The sequence below is a fragment of the Anolis sagrei genome, chromosome X, assembly GCF_037176765.1.
Source record: "Anolis sagrei isolate rAnoSag1 chromosome X, rAnoSag1.mat, whole genome shotgun sequence".
Classification (NCBI taxonomy): Eukaryota; Metazoa; Chordata; class Lepidosauria; order Squamata; family Dactyloidae; genus Anolis; species Anolis sagrei.
Genome location: NC_090034.1, coordinates 63,617,913 through 63,643,891, shown reverse-complemented (window position 1 = coordinate 63,643,891; position 25,979 = coordinate 63,617,913). Strand labels below are relative to the sequence as shown.

The 25,979-nt window shown below is 41.8% G+C and overlaps 1 protein-coding gene across 4 annotated transcripts in view; it reads left to right on the top strand.

Annotated features, from left to right (window-relative positions):
* The window catches only part of HIVEP3 (HIVEP zinc finger 3), a 182,260-nt gene that overhangs the window by 80,554 nt on the left and 75,727 nt on the right, over positions 1 to 25,979 (top strand). For 3 of the 4 annotated variants that reach the window (XM_067473636.1, XM_067473639.1, XM_067473635.1), the window contains one exon: positions 5,049 to 5,149. The exons of the other annotated variant lie outside the window; for it this stretch is intronic. The gene's annotated coding sequence lies outside the window, so the exon portion shown is untranslated. The remainder of the gene's footprint in view (positions 1 to 5,048; positions 5,150 to 25,979) is intronic. 4 annotated transcript variants of the gene reach the window in all.

Below are 25,979 nucleotides of genomic sequence, written 5' to 3'. Positions count from 1 at the left end.
CGATGGTGAACTCCTGGGCAGAATTGTGCCTGGATTTTCCATGCAGCCTTTTGTTTGGGTGGGCATTGTAGCTTCCGTGTCCCTGGGATGGGAAGTGGGAAAGCGAATAGGGAGGGAAGGAGGGGAAATGATGGAGGAAACAACATGGCATACCTTTCATTAAAAGCTGAATCACCCACACCACTATGGGCAGCGTGCGTGGCCATTGGATTGTATTGCCCCCAACCATGCTGCACCCCACCTGCTACAGGCTGTGGTTGCCAATGCCTGCTCTTTGCAACGGTTCAAGGAGGTACAATTTCATCCTCTCTTCAGTGCTGGTTCCCCTTGACAGCAAAATCCTTGTTTTAAATATAGAAACCCTAGTTGCCATAACTACCATCAATTTTTTCCTCCTTCTGAAAGAAAAGAAAGCTTTTCAGTTTGAGAGGTAAAACGTTCTCCTGCCAACCAAGAAGCAAACAGTTGCTTTCAATTCCTTTTTTTATGCTTAGCCAAACTCTTGGACTTATTATCCTCAAAGGAGCCTGTATGGGAAAGCATGGGGGAGTGGGCACAGGCACATGTATGTGCGTGCACACACGCACAGGCTTCATGCTCAGGGCTCCATCTGCTGTTTTGTTGTCTGGAGTGACCAGCCTGCACTACAACAGGGATTCTACAGGAAAGAAAATGAGGGCATTTTCCTTCCCTTTCTTCCGTGTGCTTGTTCACATGTGAATCCCTTCTCATTGCTAGAACTACCTCAGCAGGCATGTCAATGTTTCATGGCTGAAAACTGAGACAGATGTGGTCAAGATGCAACTTTTTTAATGTGGACATATACACAAGCGAGGACATACCACAGCAGTTTTCTTTTGCCTGATCCCACTAGGAAGGACAAAAACCTCACCTCCTCTTTCCTTTCCACACTGGTTAGTTAATTGAATGTAAACCTTAAGATTCTGAACTCAATTTAAGCAAGGGACAAAGGTGGTGAATGGGAGGACGGGAGAAAAATGAAGATATTTTAAATATAGTTGAAAAGTTGAGATTTTGTTCATTCGTTCAGTTGCCTCCGACTCTTCGTGACCTCATGGACCAGCCCACACCAGAGCTCCCTGTCGGCCGTCACCACCCCCAGCTCCTTCAAAGTCAGTCCAGTCACTTCAAGGATGCCATCCATCCATCTTGCCCTTGGTCGGCCCCTCTTCCTTTTGCCTTCCACTTTCCCCAGCATAATTGTCTTCTCTAGGCTTTCCTGTCTCCTCATGATGTGGCCAAAGTACTTCAACTTTGTCTCTAGTACCCTTCCCTCCAATGAGCAGCCGGGCTTTATTTCCTGGAGGATGGACTGGTTGGATCTTCTCGCAGTCCAAGGCACTCTCAGCACTTTCCTCCAGCACCACAGCTCAAAAGCATCGATCTTCCTTTGCTCAGCCTTCCCTAAGGTCCAGCTCTCACATCCGTAGGTTACTACAGGGAATACCATGGCTTTGACTAGGCGGATCTTTGTTGCCAGTCTGATGTCTCTACTCTTTACTATTTTATCGAGACTGGACATTGCTCTCCTCCCAAGAAGTAAGCGTCTTCTGGTTTCCTGGCTACAGTCTGCATCTGCAGTAATCTTTGCACCTAGAAATACAAAGTCTGTTGAGATTGGAGAGGATCAATTGGGACTGCCCTTGCCAAACCAGGACAGGACCCTCGTGTGTCAGCAACACTTGCCGTGTGAATGTGTCCAAGCGTCTCACCCAAATAATTTCTTACAAGCAGGCCATGGAATATTAAGGAATACTTTACATGTACAAAAGTATAATATGTTTGCAGCTGACATGCCCAACAATTGCGTTTGTTTTTCAAATCCTCGTGTGGTTTTAAGGTGAAAACATTTCCCTCTCTGTCTTTTATATATTACATCTTATATTTTATATATTTCCAGACCAAATATATAAAATACATTTTATATATTACTAGACCAAAAATGCAATTTGTCTCAATTAGACTTGTTTCTGAGTAGGCAGGTGCAGTAGGATCTCAGGCTGTTGTGCTTAGTTACAAGAGGGCAGATAGGCTAGGGAGCTGGAACAAGTCAACACCCAATATGTCTTCTTTTAAAAAATAGGAACCAGAAAAAACTCATATCCGAAACTGCGGAGGGCCATTGCCAATCAGCATACAGTAGTGTCAAGGTAATGTGCCAGTGTTCTATTCATTATAGGGAACTGAAATTTGTTTACAACCAGAAGGTTGAGAGGAGACATGACAGCCATGTATAAATATGTAAAAGAGAGGGAGTGGTGGCCTCTCAGCTCCAGGAATTTTGGACAAAACTGATTATCTAGATCCATTGCAGTCTGGTTTCAGGCCCGGTCACGGAACGGAGACGGCTTTGGTTGCCTTGGTGGATGACTTCCACAGAGAGCTAGATAGGAGTGTGTTCTTGTTGGTTCTCTTGGACATCTCAGCGGCTTTCAATACCATCGACAATGGTATCCTTCTAGGGCAGCTCTCTGGAATAGGTTTTGGGGGCATTGCTCCGCTCCTTCTTGAAGGATCGCACCCAGTTGGTGAAGCTGTGGGACACTTGCTCGGACCTCTGGCCTTTGACCTGTGGGGTCCTACAAAGTTCCATTCTATTCCCCATGCTTTTTAACATCTACATGAAACTGCTGAGTGAGGTTTTGGAATTCGGTGCCATCTGTACGCAGATGACACACAACTCTACTACTTCTTTCCACTGAAACCCAAGGAAGTCCTCCGGATCTTGGACTAGCACCTGGCAGCTGTGATGGACTGGATGAAGACTAACAAGATGAGGCTTAAGCCAGACAAGACAGAGGTCCTCCTGGTCAGTCACGAGGCCGATCAAGGCATAGGGTGGCAACCTGTGCTCAATGTGGTCCCATACCCCCGGACATAGGACCGCAGCCTGGGGGTCCTACTGGATTCAGCGCTGACACTCAGGTCAGGTGTTGGTAGTGGCCAGGAGGACCTTTGCGCAGTTAAAATTGGTGCACCAGCTGTGACCGTACCCCGAGTGGTCCATGCCACGGTGGTCCATGCCTGAGTTACCTCCAGATTGGATTACTGCAATGTGCTCTACATGGGGCTGTCTTTGAAGATGGCCCAGAAATTGCAAATGGTACAAAGGCTGGCAGCCAGATTACTACCTGGAGTGAATTATAGGGAGCAGCCAGTTCCACTGGCTGCTGATAAGTTTCCGGTCCCAATTAAAGGTGCAGGTTATCGCCTACAAAGCCCTAAATGATTTGGGTCCAGCCTATCTTTGCGACCGCAACTTCCCCTATGAATCTATATGAGTTCTAAGATCTTCTGGGGAGGTCCTTCTCTCGCTGCTACCTCCATCTCAAGCGAGCTTGGTGGGGACGAGGAGAGGGCCTTCTCGGTGGTGCCCCCCCCCCCCCCCCCCCCCGCTCTGGAACTCTCTCTCCAGGGAGATTACATGAATGCCCACCCTGTCCACTTTTTGTAAAGACACAAAAACTTGGATGTTCCAATGTGCCTTTGATTAATCGGTTCACTAGTTGATTTGGGCTTCCTAGCTATCATTTAATATCTGGGTTTTGCACTTTTCTGTTGGCTGTGCCTTTGCATTTGCATTGCACAAATTGGCTTGCCCTAACTTACCTTCTGGCTCTTGCACTTTACTATTAACCCCGTCATTGTAGTTGTATTTCACAAGCCCTTGCCTCACCCTTTTGGTTCTGAACATGTCCACTGTGCTCGGCTGCTAGTTGTTGATTGTTGATTTATTTATTTATTTATTATTTACTTTATTTGTATACCGCTCTTCTCAGCCCTTAGGCGACTCAGAGCGGTTTACAACAATTTAGGTATACAACAATTTAGGTTGATGGTTTATGTTTATATGATACAGTTTATTGTGCTCTATTTTAGCTCTGTGTGACTGGGCTTTGTACCCGTGTAAGCCGCCCCCAACGCCTTTGGGGAGACGGTGGCAGGATACAAGGATAAAGTTATTAGATTATTATGATTATAAGGAAGAGGGAGCAGGCTTCCTTTCTGCTGCCCTGGGACCTAGGACTCAGTGGAGCCATAGGTTCAAATGACAATAGAGGAGATTCCATTGAACACGAGGAAGAGCTTCCTGACCATAAGAAAAAGAGCCTTGGAGTCTGGTGGAAGCTCCTTCTTTGGAGGCTTTTAAACAGAGGCTGGGTGGCCATCTGTTGAGGGTGGGGTGGGGTGGAGTGGGGGGCGGCGGCTTTGAATGTGCTTTCCCTGCTCGAAAGAAGGAGTTGGACTAGATGGCCCATGGGATCTCTTTCAACACTATTATTCTGTGATTCCAAGGAGGCACTTCCATTTTGTTTGTGTCTGGTAAAGAGAAGGGCAAAGGCCAGGGAAGGCACTTCTACACTGACACTATAATCCTGTTTGGAGTTGGTTTGGGAAGAATGAGTTTCTCTGCATGGGTGATTAGATTGACAGATCTGGAACTGGTTTGAGGCCGGGAAAGTGATTACATTTACTACAGAACCTTGCATCAAATTATTTTGCACATTTTCTTGTTCTGTTTCTTGGAGAGATGGCGCATCAGTGCATTAAAGGCATCTGGGGTGAAAAAAGGGGGAGAAAAATGACAGTTAGCAGTATCTTTCTGGGGGTCATGTAACCTCCAGCTGCCTGTTATTTTGGGCAATTTTTCAGCAGCCTCCATTTGGGATTATTTACTATACTTCAGCAGTAGTTTACAGTGTGCTATGCATTTTGTGAAGTTGATTTCACCATGGATCTGGGATATAGTTGGCTCAGTGGCAGCATGTTATATGGCTTACATCGGACCTTCTTGTGCTGCTTCCCATTTAATCCGTGGTGTACTGTGCATTTTTGCTGTTTACTTTGTGCCCACCATGGCCTCAAGTCAGCTTCGAACTGCATTGTCAGTACAGACAAGCCTGAGTCCAAGCTTATTCATGTAGTTGGCAACCACGTTTTTCTATTAATGTCGTGTCTGTCCCCTTCAGTGATATTAGAATGTATTCTGAACTCATGTTCAATGTCATGTTGCTTTTCTCTACCAGATGGTTGTTCATGGATCGGCTTCCCTGCGCTACCCCCCTCCCCCCCTTTATGGAGTGTTGCGGATATGAATGAATCGAGGCACATGGTTGCGCCCTCCTAGGTAAGAAACCTTCAGATCAGATTTGTTTGTTGAACTTTTTAAAAGAAGCTGTTTGAAAATAAGTTTTAATGAATTGTTGACATAATATTTTAGTGAATGAAACTGGGAAACCACAGAATCATTCGTCATTCAGCCAAAGGGTCTCTTGCAGGTGTTGAACCACCTGCAAGCACTGGTGTTCATTGGAGATGTTCACATCTTGTTGGTTGCTTCCAGCCTTCTCACATACACCTTCTATATCCACCCATTTGTCTGAAAATTCTGCAATGTCAGATTATTGATTCTGAGATGCCATTGACAGAGATGCATGGACTTGTGGGGCGGGGAGGGAGTGGGGAAGGGATGAATTATGTTGTTGGGTTACCAGATCTCTGGGGGATCCGATTTACATGGTCACTTAGATCCAGGGATGGTCTGGAACAGGGCTTCTCAAACTTTTAAAGCCGCGGAGCCCTTTTGAAGCAAAAGTTTACTGTGGAGACCCAAAAAATGTTTATATATAGTACCTTCTTTCTCTTCTCTTTCCCTCTCACTGCCTTTTCTATCAAGGCTTCTTTCTCCCCTTCTTTCTCTTCTCTTTTCCTCTCTGTGCCTTTTCTTTCAAGGCTTCTTTCTCCCTTCTTGCTTTTACCTTCTTTCTCTTCTCTTCCCCTCCTTTCTTTTCTCTTTCCCTCTTCTATTCTCTTTCCCTGTCCAGTCCTCATGTTAAAAGTTTCTTTGAGGATTAACTGGACAGATTCTACTCATGAGATTTCAACCTTGGGTTGAAAACTTGAACCACTGAAAAGGGCTCCATTGTAATTTCTGTCTTTCCTAGTGTTTTTAGCAGCAGAAACATTGGCTAAAAAGGTTTCCTTCCTCTGCGCATTACATTTGGCAGCAAATCCTTTTTTTTTGGTTTGGAAAACTGAGGTGTGCATTAGATTCAATGGCACACTAGATTCGAGTAAATGCAGTATTATATATAATGTATCATATATCAGGCGAGGCAGGCCCGTAGCCAGGATTTCGTTTCGGGGGGGGGGGGAATTTTTTCAGGGGGGTTTCGGGGAGGGGGCTGAGTTTCGGGGGGGGGGGGCTGAGTCTGAGTGAAAGAGGGTCTAGCCTAGCAAACCTTTTGTATCATTACCCCAATACCCCCATGCATATGGGATAGATTGAGTATGGTGATCAGATCATGATATGAATAAACATAACAGTTTAAATAATGCACCAGTAAGGCCTTTTCGCGAACCACCATGAGAATTGGGGGGGGGGGGGCTCCCCCCCCCCCCCCGGCTACATGCCTGAGGCGAGGACCAGGCCAGTGGCAGATGAATGGAGAGTGTTTGTGTGAACTAATTCACACTAATTCCTCGTGCTAAATTTCAAAAGGGCCGCAGAAGGGGATGCAGCTTTTTCAGATCTTTACAGTGGTCAGTTAGTGTTGATGTGTGAAAGCAATAAATCTGCTGTCTGAAAGTCAGTTTCCTTGTGTTTATTTATTTTGTTAACAGTAGGAAGGACTCTTGTATTGATATATGCAGTGTGCCAAAAAACCATTTTCTTTGCTCATGCCTCCGATAAGGGATTGGGATGTCTAATTATAATTCAATTTGGTATTTTACCTTTCTAGTTTTTGTTAAGGACTGCAACACGCCAATCTTTTATTGTGCCCAGAAAGGTTGAGCTCTTTTGCAACTGGTTTTGGGGTTCTCATTTCTAACACCAGGTTAGTGACCGTGACTCCTTTGTGTGGAGATTGTCCTGTTTGTCCACCATCGAGGGTTATGACTTCGCGAGTGGCGCCACCTATGTATAGAACTGTTAGTTGTAAGATTTAAACTGTTGTATCATGCTTATTCCTGCCCCTTTTTACCTTGCTTATGTATAGTTGTATGGATTGGTTGCTTGTAGCTGTCAATCAGTACTGTTTGGCTCCACCTCTTCCTGCAAGAGGGGAGAGCTTCCATTTTTCTTTTCATTCTGCCATCAGAGTTCATACCACATGGACGTGAGTAAAAGACTTGATTATAGAGGACCCTGATTTAAGTTACCTCTTAGCACCAGTTCTGAAGTTTTTTACCCTTGGGACTCATGCTTTATGTCCAGATCGTCCTGGATAACATTGAGGAGATCCCAAGCGCCTTCAAGCCGGTTCTTTTGCCACTGGAGGAAGATCCTGAGTCTTCAAAACATAGGCCATCTGAACTGGGGTTGTGGTTTGCTCCGGCATTCACAGCCATTGAGGAAAGAGGAAACTTGGTGAGGCTTCTCAGCTTCAAACCCCTTGGACCCAGGACTAATTGAGACTGTAACATATGTTTTCCTTCACCCCTCTAAAGTTTTCCAGCTCATTGCTTTGAAGAAATGACTTTGTGATAAAGAAAACTTATTTTGAGCTATTTACAGCGTTTTGGGTTTTTGGGAGTTCCAGTTTCCTATAGGAGGGCAAGAAGCAATCCCTTGGGGGAAAGGTGCCACATCCATCCCTCCTTCATTAAGAATAATAGCCCCCAAGCGCGATGGCACAAGGGTAGAGAAGCAGTGATGACATAGGATGGCACAGATCACATCTAAGTAAATATGTCTCTGATGTAGGTGGTGTTATTGGCCACTGTGATATTGCTTTCAAAAAGGAGGTGAATATAACATTTGCACTCGGGTTTAGGCCTGGAACTTGGCCATCATTTCCTATCCATTTTGTGTATCTTGTTGCAAGATTTGGAGGCTGTTGATAGAGTAATAAAGTAATAAATAAACCCTGCCGCCCTGAGTTTGTGGGAGGGTTGTGTTATTCTCCAGAAGTGGTTTTAGCTTGTTGATAATGTGTTTGAGTGGTCTCATCTGGGGATTGTTTGGTGTCTCCTGGGTACTAACATGTGCTGAGAAAACAGTGGTGATTTTATGTGCCATTTCCCATGGCCCTAGATTTATCTACTACTGCTGAGTTTTGCAGCAGTCATGGGATGTGTATATGTTCGTGTGTTTCGGTGTAGCTTTTTCTTGCCAAAGTATTGTTTAATGGGCTATCCTGGTTGTAACATAAAGTATTTTGGATTGGTACTGCTTTTGGTGTAGCTAAAACTGCACTGTTGATTATGAATTAACATGTTCTTATTATGATTATGTTTATTTATACCCCAAAGTGACTCAAAACCTGCAGTTTAGGATTGTTGATGGGATTGTTTCTATGGAAGCCACTGTTCATCACGTTGGCTTCCATAGACATTATTCCATGGATAGAGATTTACCACACATTATTATTATTATTATTATTATTATTATTATTATTATTAGCCGTCCCCTGCCATGCGTTGCTGTGGCCCAGTCTGTGTATATGTGTTTTGTGTGTGTGTATATATATTTGTGTATATGTGTATATATGTATGTGTATATATATGTGTGTGTTTATGTATATCTATGTGATTTTGTGCATGTGTTGTAATGTATTTTTTATTATTTTTTTGGATTTTAAGTCCCTTCTGCTGTGTTTTCAGTGTTTTTATGAGTTATAGTCACTCATTGGCCTGATAGGTGTATTGTGTCCAAATTTGGTGTAAATTTGTCCAATGGTTTTTGAGTTATGTTAATCCCACAAATGAATATTACATGTTTATTTATATAGATATTTATTTATACCCCACTTTATTTCCTCAAAGGGGACTCAAAGTGGCTTAACATCAAAGCCTTGGTATGCAATTTAAAATATACAAATATACAAACACTAAAACAGAATTAAACATAAACAGCACTAAAAAATTAGTTTAAAAGCATCAAAACATATTTACCCTCTTACCACTGAATGCGAATACTTAAGCATATGGCTTTCAGAATGACAGTTTAGCAGAAGCTACTGGCCAAAGTGTATTTAATAAGTAGCACAATCAGAAATATCTGACGGAAACACCCAAAGGCGTGATCCTGGGTCCCTTTGGAAATGTGTTGACTTTAAGGTGTGACGTGTAATTGTTCTTTAGTGATGGTGGCAGGATGGCACCTGCCCTAGGACAGAAAGAGAGATGCCACGGGCAGCTATGTCCATCTATTTGTCCTGTGTCTTCTGGTCATTCCTATCATTTCCTCCTCTGAACTGTGGAGGACAGAGTTGTATATTAGTATATTAGTCTTCTTAATTAGTCTGCTGCCCAAAGGACACCTAAATTTTTATTGCTATTATTGAAATAGGATTGGATTTCTAGCTCGCTCAGCTTCCTAAATGGAATGATGGTAGTGGTGGCAGTGGGGCATCACTTCCATCAACAACAAGGTAAAAATGCCAACCCTGAATGGCAAGGAGATGCAGCTTGTTTTCCCTGACTTAAAACTGTGTAGATGTCTTGGACCACAGGCAGTTAGCTGGCAAGCAGGTCAGAAATCCATATGTGCAGGTCAGCAGCACACCAACACACTTGTGTAACATCGCACATGACAGAACGACAGGATGAGCTGCATACTAGGAAAGCAATAGATCATTTTCCAAATAATACGCGCGCGTGCACACACACATTTATATATATATATATATATATATAAATATTATACAAACTTCCCTTGAAATACTGATATCTCTCTCCAGGAATGTTCACATCCACAGCCAACAATGACAACAACAGGGCTGCTCATGTGCCGTAGTAGCCAGAAATCCTTTCTCTCCACATGCCCTGGATTTAGTGTTCTGGGGGCCTGTACAAACAGTACCTTTATCCCAGGAGCTTCTGCAGCAAACAGGAGGGTGGCCAAACACAGTTCCCTGTTAACCTGGAAGCAATTGCTACAAAAGGCAAAAACCCCAAGATTTCCTGGTGCAGGAAGCCAAATATCTGGATTGTCACATGTCTGTATGTCCCTGCAATCGGAAATCACGGGATTTTAAAATCTGGGTTTGTTCCTGGGTTCCTCAGCAATACTTGCTGAATTGAACACTATTTGTGTCTTAATATTTGCACTAAAATGTGCGATGCAAGGCCAGAAAGTTATTTTTGTTCTTTACAATATGTTCTGTCTACTTGATCTTTATGAAACAAATTGCATTTATTTGTTCCTGATTGGTTTTGTTCCTGATTGGTTGGTTCCTAAAAGAAGGTGACACTTAAGTAGGTGACACTTAAGTAGAAGGCAAAAACTTTGTTTTTGTGCCAGAAACTTCATGAAACGTGTGGAGGGCATATTTTCTCTGGCCAGGACAAAGTTGTGGCCCCCTAGTCAATGTTGTACATCTTTTCACAGGAAGAGCAATCAGGAACAGCCATGTATAATCCAGAAACAGCACCCTGTTGTTTGATGCCACAAGTACACAATCAAATCTGTCTGGACAGGTGGCCAGGCAGCCAGGCTCTAAAAAGTGTCAGTAATGACAAAGTTTTGTTCCTGGCTTGAAAGTGTGTGTTCTTGTTTGATTGAGCAGTGCTTACTTGGGAAGAAGTGGTCCTACCTGTTGGGGTTCAGCCTGAGTTTGAACTTGAACCTGATTCTCTGTTTGTTCCTCCTGATGCTAATGAAAGTATATTTACTGATGCTAGTGGAAATGTACCTTTTGATGCCAATGCTCCTGAAATTAGTGAGGAAGAAACTTCTGTAGGTTTGGAAAATGCCAATGCTCCTGAAATTAGTGAGGAAGGAACTTCTGTAGATTTGGAAAATGAAAGTACCAGTGTTCATGAGAATGTATCAGAGGGAGACCTTGAACTTTCCCTCCCTTCTGCACCTGTTAACTGTAATGACAACGGAAGGGGCCAAATTTGGGAAGACAGAAGTAAATCACTCAGTTTGCGTCGTTCCTCCCGAATTCATGAATTAAAAACATTGGCTTCAAAACAGAAGGGCGGTTCACGGAATCAATTCTTGAGTTTTAATTGCAATACACCGGGCTAATTGTCTCAGTTCAGGCATCGTTTCAGAATTGATGAAGACCTTGGCAGTTCTCCCGGTTCCCTGGCCATAGTTTGGGAAGATTTCTAGGATATCAAGTACGGTTAGTGGATTGCTAACAGATTCCAGTATTTCCTAGTGAGGCTTTTGGTTTTGCTGTGTCCATTTAAATTCATGTTTGCTGATTTTGCTGTGGCTTTTGACTTGCATTTTCCCTTTATTTTGTAACCATTTTTCTTCAATAAAAAAGGATTGTTTTTCACAGCCAAGTGTGGTGGATAGTTATCTTAGGGCCTCGTTCCCTGCTCTGGATTGCAACACTACCCTTTAAACTTTGTTTGTGAGGCAGAGACTTCATGAAACATCTGGAGGGCACAGTTTCTTCAGCCAGGACAAAGAACGGAACTTTTGCACTGATCCGCATATCTGCATCTTGCGGGTTTTTTAAAAAACTTCCGGTTTCTGGCAGAAGTCCTGTGGCTGCCATCTTGGGAGCCTCTAAATCTCAGAACAAAGCATCAAGTCTGGACAACAGAGGCAGAAATCCTGGGACCAACAGGCCTGCATGTGGACCTCCTCTGAAATCCCAGGATTTTTTGCCTCTCACTAAATCCCGTGATTTAGTGCTGTCTGGAAGCGCCCTGGGACATTATGGAGGCTAAAACTGTAACAATAAGATGGAATCATATGGGTGGAGGGGGTTTCACCTGTCCTCTTGTCTGCCTATTGAAATTTGAACTTAGTGAAATGCCAACTCTATAGGAGTATGATGGAGAAGAAAGGGAAGGGGAACATTCTGTCGTCGACTACATGTTTTAGCCTAGGTTGTTTCATTGGCTTATTTTTTTTTAACTGTTTGTTTTTAATTGTTTGTTTGACTCTGTTTTATTTCTATTTTTGTCATTGCACATGGCATTGAATGCTTGCCATTTTTGTCTCTGGAAGTCCCTTTGGAGAGAGAGGGCAGGTTAGAAATAAAGTATTATTATGATTATGATTATTGTAATCATTATTATTAAATAGAAATTTTTGACACGAGGTGAGGTATAGCTTTGGAAACTGATATACTCAATCCAGTTGCTAGTCTGAATGACAAAAAGCCAATGGAGTCAGTGAAGTTTACTTGAGAGTTGCCTTGCCAAGCTGTCGTTGATTCAGTGGGTCTGCTCTCAGGACTTAATCTCACGAGCAAGTGGAAAGCAGAGGGAGCCACCCTACTTCGTTCCTGACTGTCTTTCCCCATCTTCTGCAATGGCCAGCCAACTCGTGTCCTTTCCCCGTCTTCCACCCGCCTTTACCCGTATTAATCCATTTGGATTAATACGGGTATTCCTGAAGACGGACTGTTAGTTGTGTTTCCATGAACTGTGGAAATGGAGACTGGCAGGACCATGAGGCCAGAGGAAGATGAGGAGGAAGAATGTGGCGTACCTGGATTTCAGTAAGGCCTTCTACAAGGTCCCCCATGACCTTCTGGCAAGGAAACTAGTCCAATGTGGGCTAGGCAAAACTACGGTGAGGTGGATCTGTAATTGGTTAAATGGACGAACCCAGAGAGTGCTCACCAATGCTTCTTCTTCATCCTGGAAAGAAGTGACGAGTGGAGTGCCGCAGGGTTCCGTCCTGGGCCCGGTCCTGTTCAACATCTTTATTAATGACTTAGATGAAGGGTTAGAAGGCATGATCATCAAGTTTGCAGAGGACACCAAATGGGGAGGGATAGCCAATACTCCAGAGGACAGGAGCAGGATTCAAAACGATCTTGACAGATTAGAGAGATGGGCCAAAACTAACAAAATGAAGTTCAACAGAGACAAATGCAAGATACTCCACTTAGGCAGAAAAAATGAAATGCAAAGATACAGAATGGGGGACAATGCCTGGCTCGAGAGCAGTACGTGTGAAAAAGATCTTGGAGTCCTCGTGGACAACAAGTTAAACATGAGCCAACAATGTGATGTGGCGGCAAAAAAAGCCAATGGGATTTTGGCCTGCATCAATAGGAGCATAGTGTCTAGATCTAGGGAAGTAATGCTACCCCTCTATTCTGCTTTGGTTAGACCACATCTGGAATATTGTGTCCAATTCTGGGCACCACAATTCAAGAGAGATATTGACAAGCTGGAATGTGTCCAGAGGAGGGCGACTAAACTGATCAAGGGTCTGGAGAACAAACCCTATGAGGAGCGGCTTAGGGAACTGGGCATGTTTAGTCTGAAGAAGAGAAGGCTTAGAGGAGATATGATAGCCATGTATAAATATGTGAGAGGAAGCCACAGGGAGGAGGGAGCAAGCTTGTTTTCTGCTTCCTTGGAGACTAGGACGCGGAACAATGGCTTCAAACTACAAGAGAGGAGATTCCATCTGAACATGAGGAAGAACTTCCTGACTGTGAGAGCCGTTCAGCAGTGGAACTCTCTGCCCCGGAGTGTGGTGGAGGCTCCTTCTTTGGAAGCTTTTAAGCAGAGGCTGGATGGCCATTTGTCAGGGGTGATTTGAATGCAATATTCCTGCTTCTTGGCAGGGGGTTGGACTGGATGGCCCATGAGGTCTCTTCCAACTCTTTGATTCTATGATTCTATGAAATATGTTTGTTTTCATCCACTTCCAAACTGTATTATAGTGCCTGTGTAGAATAGCACTAACAGTTAGATTTAGGTCAACATTAACTGGGTGTGTTTTTATAGTGTCAGTATAGAACTATTTTAATAGATTTACATCAGTATTAACTGCACAGAAGTGAAGTTTTCTATGTGAAATGGTGCAATATTGGACAGAAGCTGCTGTGTTCTGTCTCATCACTGCATGTGTGGCTTGCACTTTAACATCCTTCTTTCCTGCTCATCTCATAAAAGACCTTTTGGTACTAATTTTAGAAAAATAATAAAAGAGCGATGGTCAGGAACAGCTATGATGAATTAATAAGATTTTAAACTCTTTTTTAAGAGTAGGGGGATGCTTCCTACTCTAAAATTTGCCTGATTTTTGAAGGGCTATGTGTAATTCTGGCATTTGAGTTGTATAAGCAGGTGGCACATTAAAATGCATGTATGATTTCCTAGCAGGATGAAATGGTGTGCTTTTACTGGCCCGCTTTTCCTTTTGTATAAAAAACAACTATTGCAATTTGAGTTATTCTGAGGAGCAGGAGAAGACAAGGAGGATCAGGCTTGTAGTTGTTTCTGGAGCGTGATCAGTTCCTATTTCATATCTAGGCAAACTCTTGCCCCATTGAGATTGGAAACAGCTGGTTTTGTCTGGAATCATTCCTATTTTTCATTGTCGAAGGAAGGTTTTCTTGGCCAGAATCACTGGGGTGTTGTGTTGGCTGCACAGCCAACACATTGGCCATATATTCCTACTTTCAATTTGGGAATCTATAAGCTTTCGTAGTAAACAAACATTATTGATAAAGAGTCTGACTTTGGTACATTTTTAAAGCCATTACTGTATTTACTTGATTCTAATGCTCACCTTTTTTGACTAATTTACTCCCCTATGGAGAACAAGCCCTATGAGGAGCGGCTTAAGGAGCTGGGCATGTTTAGCCTGAAGAAGAGAAGGCTGAGAGGAGATATGATAGCCATGTATAAATATGTGAGAGGAAGCCACAAGGAGGAGGGAGCAAGCTTGTTTTCTGCTTCCCTGGAGACTAGGACTCAAAACAATGGCTTCAAACTACAAGAGAGGAGATTCCATCTGAACATTAGGAAGAACTTCCTGACTGTGAGAGCCGTTCAGCAGTGGAACTCTCTGCCCCAGAGTGTGGTGGAGGCTCCTTCTTTGGAAGCTTTTAAACAGAGGCTGGATGGCCATCTGTCAGGGGTGATTTGAATGCAATATTCCTGCTTCTTGGCAGGGGGTTGGACTGGATGGCCCATGAGGTCTCTTCCAACTCTTTGATTCTATGATTCCCCAAAATTAGAGTGCACATTAGATTCACCTGATATCATAAATACTTTCTAAAGTTTCATGGTTTTGATAATAGAGATGTGCATTAGATTCGACGGCGTGTGAGACTCGAGTAAATAGGGGTATTATATTTCTGGCAGCTGTGTAACTTACAAAATGCTTTTGGTGGAGTTATTTCCTGGAAGAGAAATGAATGAGATGGGAAAAGCAATGCTAACTTAGTTCTTGTGGCCATTTAGTCATCATTCAAATTAGGAGTGAAAATGCCCTGTTCAGTCTGCCACACTCCTTTTAACAAAGCACAGCTGGAAAAAGGATTTTGGCAATTTGCTGAATGAGACTCAGTTGGGCCTCAAAATAATCATTAAGTGCGCAAAGAGTTTGCTTTTTATTAATAGCGGCCGTCCTCTTCGTGGAACAGTTTTGAACTATGGAAGTATATCGTTGCTCATGTGAGAATGAAAATTTCACAGAAAATTTCAAAGGTGAGGTTACAGACTTTTTGCATGATTCGACATTGCTTCTATTTATACATTTATATATTCTCCATCTCATTCTTTTTTAAATTTAATTTTATGAAATAAAAAATACATCCTAAATCTACCCAATTAAAACACCACAAATACATCAATCCTAAGGTAATCCCCCGATTTTTCTTTTCCAAAACTTCCCCCATCGACTCTTTTATCTCCCTTATATAATAAATACACACATACATAAATACACATAGGCATTAAAATGTACCTGAGGGACCGCCTCACCCCCTCCCAACCCCAGAGATCCCTCCATTCTGAGGACCAAGATCTATTGGAAATTCCCAGTGTCAAGACCTTGCGTCTAACAGCAACCAGACGCAGAGCCTTCACAGCAGTGGCACCATCACTCTGGAATACTCTGCCACCTGAAGTCCGTGCCTTGCGGGACCTATCAGCTTTCCGCAGGGCATGTAAGACATATCTGTTTTGACAGGCCTTTGATCTCTGACGTTGTTTTAAATTGTTTTAAATTGTTTTTAAATTGTGTTAGATGAGATACCACATAACACCAATCTTACTACAGCTGCATTGGTTACCAATTGAGCACCGGATCACTTTCAAAGTGATGGTACTCACCTTTAAGGCCTTGCATGGTCTGGGGCCGATGTATCTGAGGGACCGCCTCACCCCCTACCAACCCCAGAGATCCCTCCGTTCTGAGGACCAAGATCTATTGGAAGTCTCCAGTGTCAAGACCTTGCGTCCAACAGCAACCAGACGCAGAGCCTTCACAGCAGTGGCACCATCACTCTGGAATACTCTGCCACCTGAAGTCCGTGCCTTGCGGGACTTACCAGCTTTCCGCAGGGCATGGAAGACATACCTGTTTCGACAGGCTTTTAATGTTTGATATTGCTGTTTTTAAATTGTTTTAAACTGCTTTTAAATTTTGTTAGATTTTAGCCATTCTTGTAAGCCGCTCCGAGCCCCAGGGGAGTGGCGGCATATAAGTTCAAATAATAAAATAAATAAAAGCATTAAAAAACACAACTGACCTCTCTCTTCTAGCCAAGGCAAATCTCTAAAGTGTGATATGTTCTATTTGTTGCACCAACTGCTGCTAAATATTGACAAATGTATTTAAGATTGCTACATACCCATGAGTAATATTAATACAAATAATTGAATATTTTGACTAAAATTCCGTTCTTGTAATTTCGTCTTTTGTACACCATCTTCATATTTCCCCATTTTTTCTTTTTAATCTACATTAATTTTACTGCATTTCAACATTTCTCTATATAGCATTTCATTGTTTTCCCCCTTTGTTTTCAGTGTTCTTACATTTTATATTTTTTATTCATTTATTGTTTTACATTGCTTTAGTGAAAATGTTATGAAAGTTTCTTCCCCATAAAAGTGCTTTGTATGCCAAATACAAGTTTTAAGACATAGAATCATAGAATCAAAGAGTTGGAAGAGACCTCTTGGGCCATCCAGTCCAACCCCCTGCCAAGAAGCAGGAATATTGCATTCAAATCACCCCTGACAAATGGCCATCCAGCCTCTGCTTAAAAGCTTCCAAAGAAGGAGCCTCCACCACACTCCGGGGCAGAGAGTTCCACTGCTGAACGGCTCTCACAGTCAGGAAGTTCTTCCTAATGTTCATAACAACGTTTGTCACTGATGAAAGCAAGTAAACTTTTTAGGTTCTTCTCACAGGGTAAAAAATGCTTCAATTGACATTGTTGTGATACACTTTCTCACTGACAATAAGAACTTTAAAAAAAAAATCATAGTTTGGACTACAGACAAAAGCAGCAGGGAGTGCCTGAAATTAGTAACTATTTTATGCAACGAGCCATTAAACTACATATTGTGGTATCCGCATAGCCACATAGTTTAGTATGATTCACTTAAGTGTATTGTGGCCTTAAGTCTATTCGCCTTCTTTTGACTTTGCACATTGTGTTGTGTTGCAACCTAGAACTTATATTGATCTAATTAGAATTTATAGCACTCAATGTCCACAAGTTGCACAATATTGAGAAGGTGCAAAACATGCTTATTATGGCAGAGAAGTTAAATAAATGAACACAAACTGGGATCACTGCCCCAGATCAATATTTGGCAGGAGTGCCTTCGTCAACCATTACAGTATTCCTTGTTAAGCTTCTCTCAGCTTTACAATCTTCGCCTGTTCTTCTGGATCCTGCAATCTTTGTCTATTCTTCTTGGTAAAGGTTCAAGTCTTGCCACAGATTCTCAATCAGATTGCGCTCTGAGCTTTAACTAGATCATACTAAGATATTCGGGTTCTTATTCCAGAATTGCCGGATTGAAAATAGGAGGCAGCTTCTGGACCTTTCATAGTTATGCAGAAGAGGGAACTTTAGCACAGGTCGTTTATCACACAAACATGTAATAAGTAACACCTGATGAAATGCCCTCTTCTATACCACTGTTAAAGCAACCACATCCACGTTTTAAATGGTTGAACAGAAGCTCTCTGAAGCCTTAGGTGCTCTTACTGCCTGCTGTAGGGAAAACCAGCAGATTCATAGAATCATAGAATCAAAGAGTTGGAAGAAACCTCATGAGCCATCCAGTCCAACCCCATTCTGCCAAGAAGCAGGAATGTTGCATTCAAATCACCCCTGACAGATGGCCATCCAGCCTCTGTTTAAAAGCTTCCAAAGAAGGAGCCTCCACCACACTCCGGGGCAGAGAGTTCCACTGCTGAACGGCTCTCACAGTCAGGAAGTTCTTCCTCATGTTCAGATGGAATCTCCTCTCTTGTAGTTTGAAGCCATTGTTCCACGTCCTAGTCTCCAAGGAAGCAGAAAACAAGCTTGCTCCCTCCTCCCTGTGGCTTCCTCTCACATATTTATACATGGCTATCATATCTCCTCTCAGCCTTCTCTTCTTCAGGCTAAACATGCCCAGCTCCTTAAGCCGCTACTCATAGGGCTTGTTCTCCAGACCCTTGATCATTTTAGTCGCCCTCCTCTGGACACATTCCAGCTTGTCAATATCTCTATTGAATTGTGGTGCCCAGAATTGGACACAATATTCCAGATGTGGTCTAACCAAAGCGGAATAGAGGGGTAGCATTACTTCCCTGGACCTAGACACTATGCTCCTATTGATGCAGGCCAAAATCCCATTGGCTTTTTTTGCTGCCACATCACATTGTTGGCTCATGTTTAACTTGTTGTCCACGAGGACTCCAAGATCTTTTTCACACGTACTGCTCTCAAGCGAGGCGTCCCCCATTCTGTATGTTTGCATTTCGTTTTTTTCTGCCTAAGTGGAGTATCTTGCATTTGTCCCTGTTGAACTTCATTTTGTTAGTTTTGGCCAATCATCTCTCTAATCTGTCAAGATTGTTTTGAATCCTGCTCCTGTCCTCTGGAGTATTGGCTATCCCTCCCAATTTGGTGTCATCTGCAAACTTGATGATCCTGCCTTTTAACCCTTCATCTAAGTCATTAATAAAGATGTTGAACACGACCGGGCCCAGGACGGAACCCTGCGGCACTCCGCTCGTCGCTTCTTTCCAGGATTCCTAATCCATCTAAAACCCAGACGTGTGCTTTTCACCTTAAGAACAGACAAGCATCTTGAGCCCTGAGAAGGAATCTCACTGGAACATTGCATCACACCTGGGAGTCACTCTGGATCGTGCTCTGACTTACAGGAAGCACTGCTTGACTATCAATCAAAAAGTGGGCGCTAGAAATAATATACGAAAGCTGACTGGCACAACCTGGGCATCACAACCAGACACAGTGAAGACATCTGCCCTTGTGCTTTGCTACTCTGCTGCCGAGTATTCATGCCCAGTGGAACACATCTCACCACATTAAAATAGTGGATGTGGCCCTTAGTGAGACATGCTGTATTATCACAGGATGTCTACACCCTACACCTCTGGAGAAATTACACTTTTAGCCTGTATTGCACCACCTAATATCCGCCGAGAAGTAGCAGCCAGCAATGAAAGGACCAAGGCAGTGACATCTCCGGCCCATCCTCTGTTCGGATATCAGCCAGCACACCAATGCCTTAAATCAAGATATAGTTTTCTAAGGTCTATAGAGATACTTGCAAAAACACCTCAGCAAGCGAGACCAAAAGTGGGCGGCTAAAACCCGGAACCATAATCCATGGCTGATACCAAATGAGAGACTCTCCCCTGGGCACACAGAAGATGGGGCGACCTGGAAGGCACTGAGCAAACTGCACTCTGGCACCATGAGTTGCAAGCCAACCTTAAGAAATGGGGCCACAAAGTGGAGTCCACGACATGTGAGTGTGGAGATGAGCAAACCACAGACCACTGACTACAATGCAGTCTGAGCCCCGCCACATGCACAGTGAAGGACCTCCTTACAGCAACACCGGAGGCACTCAAAGTGGTCAAAGGAAATTTTAATATAATGCCAAGTTTTTAACTTTGTGGTTTTTAATACATTATAACTAGAGTTTCAATTTGCTTCTGACACGAGAAATAACTAACTCCGGGAATGGTATCCCAATATTGCTTTGGTTATGTGTTTGGGGTCTTTGTTCTCCTGAAGATAGACTCTGCCCCAGTCCAGATTCCTTTTAGAACAAAGCAGGTTTCTTTCTAGAATTGTCTGGATTTCGCTCCATGGAACATTGAGGACAGATTTGGGGGCCAGAATTATGGGGACCCTCAGTCTACTTTAATAACCCTATTCTAAGAAATGGCTTATTAAAAAGATCATTTTTTATTTTTTATTTTTTTAAGTAAACATACATTTGTGTTTGTTGCATATAGTGCAATACTTTCTATTAATATTCTATAATCATTTATCTCATAATATATTTCTATTAAGGGGTCACAGTCTACTATAAATATTACATAGAAAGATATCATAGATTCTTACTTTACATCCACTTCTTCCTTGTCTACAGTCTTATAGGATCCTTTATATACATTTTTAATTTAACTTTACATTAAGGTGTTGAATCATTGGTTGCCATTCATTAACAAAGTTGTTTAATATTTCTCCTCTTAATAATACAGTTATTTTGTCCATTATCAACATATCTATAATATATTTTCCCCATTCTTCTAAAGGAGGTATATCTGGGGTTTTCCAATATCTAGCATATACAATTCTAGCTGCCACTGTTGTGTAAAACAATTTTTTTCCAAATTTTCTTTCTAATTCTTCCTCGGGCATATACAAAAGGTACATTTGAGGTGTCATTTTGAAATTTGTGTTTAACATTTTTTCAAGATATACATGGATCTGTTTCCAGTAATTTTTTACTTTGCTACAAGTCCACCATGTGTGGTAGAATGTACCTTTTTCTTTCCCACATTTCCCACATTTGTTGGAACAATTGTACATCTTAGCTAGTCTCTCTGGAGAGAGATACCATCGCAAATGCATTTTATAAACATTTTCCCTTAGGTTTTGACATGCAGTGTATTTCATTCTTCTCTTCCATGTCTTTTCCCACTGGGACATTTTTATCTCTTGGCCTATATTTTGGGCCCATCTAACCATAGAATCTTTTACTATTTCCTCTTCCGTGTGCCAAGTCAATAAATTTTTGTATATATATGATATAAGACCTTTTGGTTTCTGAAACATTGCCACATCAAACCATGTTTTCGCTGTCTGGAAGCCTGAGGTTCTAAGTTGTTCTTTAAATTTCTCTCGCAATTGTCTATGCAGTAGCCAATTGCATTTAAGGCCCTTTTGGTTCAGTTCCTCTAGGGATTTTATTTCTGGTTTTTCTAAATCAGTTTGGATCAGTTCCCTGTAGGTTAGCCATTTCCCTTGGAGGGTATTCTCCCCCTCATGTGGGGACATCCACTCCGGTGTCTTTGTGTAAATTCTGTTTTTATATCTGTTCCAGGTATTTAGAATTGGTCTCCGTATATAATGATAATTAAATATGCCTATTTAATTGGTTTTTTTTTTTTTTTAAAAAAAACAACAAATTATTGGGGCTTGAAAGGAGTTATGTGTTTCGGCGAGGTCTTGTTTTCTTTCCCACATACATTGTATACAACAGATGACAAAATTGCTGTTGCATGCGGCAAAGAGGGCCAGTGTGTACCTCTGATGGTCAACATTGTTTGTGAACTTTGTCGTTTTGGAAGTGTAGCCATTCCTCCACTTTTTTCCAATCGATTTTTCACAGACTTGATTAAAAAAATTATTTAGGCATCTATATGTTCTTCAGTGTGACTTTATCATCAGCTTCCTCCAGTCATGCTGGAGGACCTGGGGATTTTTTAAAGAGAAAATGCCTCACCAGGAATATCTAGATGCTCCAATGTCATTCCTTGACCAGCTTCTAGCAAACGTTGACCAGAATGTCATGCTGGAAGACCAATATATTCGTAGAGAGGTATTCTCTCAGGTAAATAAGTCTTGATTTCTTTATTTGTGGCTCTTCACTCTCCTGTGCCCCAAAGCTCAGTGAATATGGAGAGCTGACCGAATATCTGCAGTCAACATTGTGGTGTCCTCTGAACATGGTTTGAGCTCAGAGCGTTCGTGTATGTTTCTTTCTGTTTCCTAACACTGCTATTCACCAAAACACCTCCCATTGTTCCTTTGAATGAAATCTGAAATGGCGTCTCCAATGCAAATGGTCCCCAAGTTACATACAAGATGAGTTTTCTAGGTTCATCCTTAAGTTGAATTTGTATGTAAGTCGGAACAGGCCCAGTGCGCGGTACTAGAAAGGAAAACGAGAGAAAGGCTCCTTCCCTGAAGGAGCCTTTCCTGGTTAACCTTCCTCAGCTTCCTTAGATACATCTATGCTGTAGAGTGAATGCAGCTTGACACCACTTTAATTGCCTTGGTTCAGTGCTATGGATTCTGGGGGAGGGGGGGGGTATAGTTTTACAAGGACTTTAACCTTCTCTGCCAAATAATGCTGTTGCCTCACAAAAGTACAAATCCCAGGATTGCATAGCATTGAGCCATGGCACTTAAACAGGTGTCAGGCATTGAGCAAAGGAAAGGAATAGGGAGAGAATGCAGCAGGGAGCTAAGGAAAGGAACAGGGAGCAATATAAACACACTTTGGCTCATCACTGAGATTGTATGACAGGGAGGGAGGGGAAGAGGCCCATTTGTTACTAAGGGTTGTACCTAAGTCAGATGTCCGTAACTCAGGGACTGCCCGTGTCTCACCTTTAATAAACACTCATCCATCATGAACTCCTTTCTCTATTAGTTTTCCTGGCCATGGGATCACGCTTACTTCTTCCAAGTTTGCTGAAGTCAGCTTTTGTAAAGTCTAGACTGTGTATCTGATTAACTTACCTTTGTTTTTGAGTTTTCAAACTTTATTGAATAAAAAAACCCATGTTTAACGGAAAATATGTTAACAGTTGGATTAAGAGACATTTTTGGATTGAGAGACATTAATATTGTCATTCCCTTTATTAAGCAAAACAAAACTGCAGCAAGTTATAGTTTCCACTTGGACATCATGACCCGTTAGATATAGCTGTGTAAATTCAGAAGAGATTTAATACTATGGTGAAAAATGGAAAATTATAAGAATATGTTGCATTAATTTCTGGGGTAAAGAACTATGTTTCATTACAATTAGAGTATCTGTATTGGTTAGTATGCTAATGCTCAGGGATGGCTCTGCCGTGAGGCTAAAGGAAGTGTTGGATTATTGTTTGTTATTGTTATTTTTAGATTATCTTATTATCAGTTCTTTAATTTCATGTCATTTTTACTGGGTGATAGGGTAAGGGAAACTTTTTGGATATTGTGATCCACGTGACAAAATATTTTGACTGACAAAATGCCTTGAGCAAGTCATCTGCACTACACTACACTTACCTTTCTGATGTAATAACAAACTCTAGAAGAATGTGATCATTCCCACCTACAGAAGTGTTTCATAAACGTTCTACTCAGGAGCAGCTGCCTGTGATGAAATGAATCTTTGTGGAAAACGCAGGACAAGCTGAAAAACAGGAACCCCCCCCCCTTCTCCCTTCACAACCCTTCCCTATACCTTTTAAATGTTATTTGTACAAACTGCAAAATTCTAATAAAAATTTATTTTAAAAAAATGCTGCCTTTTATAACTTGACATAAGACAAAACATCAAACATTGAGCAGAAGCAACAATTTCCCAATAGACAAAAAGGTAATAAAAGAAGAAGTAGGAGCATGGAAGATCAGCTTCTGATTGACAAAATGATACTGGAGAATTGTAAAAGCCGCAAAACAAATCTCTATACAACTTGGATTGATTATAAAAAAGCATTTGACTCACTGCCACATAGTTGGATCATCAAATGTCTACATGTCATCGGGGTTTGTGAAAATATTGGAAAGTTCATTGAAAATGCAGTGAAATGCAATGAAACAATGGAAAACTGAGCTGTTTGTGGGAAACCAAAGCTACGGAACTGTTAACATCAAGAGGGGAATTTTTCAGGGCGACTCATCATTGTAATGACCCCACTGTCAGTAATTCTACAGAAAACAAATCTTGGCTACCAAATGGCAAGAAATTCACAAAAAAACCCCAACAAAAAAACACTTGCTGTACATGGATGATCTAAAGCTTTACGGAAAATCAGAAACTGAAATCCAGTCACTGACCAACACAGTCAGAATCATCACTGACATCAGTATGGAGTTCGGCCTAGACAAATGCACCACACTGACATTAAAGAAAGGGAAAATTACTCACACCGAAGGCATAGAGATTCCAAATGGACAAACCATAAAGTGCAATCTGGACATACTACAGTTGGACCATATCAAACATGGACATGTGAAAAATATGGTTAGCAAAGAATATATCCAAAGGGCCAGAAAAGTTTTTGAAGAGCAAATAAAATGGTGGAAATATGATCGCCCGGGCCATCCTGCGAGAGGGGGAAGGGAGGCTGGATTTGAAGGCCCTCATGAAGGAGACAAGACTTATTTATTGCAACCAGAGAAGTCAGCCATAGCAGAGCACCTGATGAACCAACCTGGACATAGCATATTATTTGAGAACACAGAAATGCTCTGCCACTCTAACAACCACCATGTCTAGACAACACAGAGAAGTCACTGAAATCCACATGAAGCACATGGACAATTTCAGCAGAAAGGAGGAAAACATGAAAATGAATAAAATCTGGCTACCAGTTTTAAAAACTCTAAAATCAGGACAATAAATAAAGAACAACATTCTGAAAACAGGGGAATAATAATAATAATAATAGTAATAATAATAATAATAATAATAATAATATAAATAAAAATGTAATGTTAGTTTGTGGGATTAACAGAATTCAAAAACCACTGGGTGAATTGACACCAAATTTGGACACAAGACACCTAATAACCCAATGTATGTCCTTCACTAAAAAAAAAAATGATTTTGTCATTTGGGAGTTGTAGTTGCTGAGATTTATAGTTCGCCTACAATCAAAGAGCATTCTGAACTCCACCAACGATGAAATTGAACCAAACTTGGCACACAGTTCTCCCATGACTAACAGAAAATACTGGAAGGGTTTGGTGTGCAGTGTCCTTTGGCTTTGGAGTTGTAGTTCATCTACATCCAGAGATCACTGTGCACTCAAACAATGATGGATCTGGACCAAACTCTACACGAATACTCCATATGCCCACATGTGAACACTGGTTGAATTTGGGGAAAATAGAATCTTGACATTTAGGAGTTGTAGTTGCTGGGATTTATAGTTCACCTAAAATCACAGAGCATTCTGAACCCCACCAACGATAGAATTGGGCCAAACCTCCCACACAGAACCCCCTGTGGGCCACAGCTACGCGTGGCAGGGGACAGTTAGTAATAATAATAATAATGATTGTTGCCAGGGCCCACCCACCAACGATCTTGGCCTACATGACAGATCTTTCCAAACATTCATGTTGTTGACACACCTTTTTAGACCGCTATAGGTTTGTGACACAGTTTTACTAGCAAACCAGAGGTTAAATGAACCACTTAGAAGACATGCAGACCCATACTAAAATTGTAATAACGAAATGTTGCATGAAAACATTTCTCTCTCTCTCACACACACATATATATACATACATATTATTTATTGCTTATTTCACATAGACTCAGAAGAGTCTTGTTATGTCCATGTGACACACCCACTCACTGCAGCCCACATGCCAGTGTGTTACAGCACAGTTTGGAAAGCTCTGCTATATAATGTATGCATTGGCCTCGCGTAATCTGAACCAAGAGTTATTTATTATATTCCTAAATACAAAGTATTCTCTAAAAATGCTTTTGTAGTAATGCAAGATAAAATTTTGTTGCAAACAGCAATAATATTGGAACTTCTGTTTTATTTACAAGTTACTAAAAGGCCATTAATGCTTCTAACATCATCATCTGCAATCCCTCATGTCTGAGTAGGATGGCCTTTCAAATGCAGGGTTTTGGCGGTGGGTTCATAGGTGGCTGTAGAGGCCTATTCTTGACCCGCATGGTCTTTCTTCCACAGTGAGAACATTGTTTTCCAGGTGAAAGGTGGTCCTGACAAAGGTTGGCTTCTTCCTCTTGAACCATTTCTCCCTTCTGCC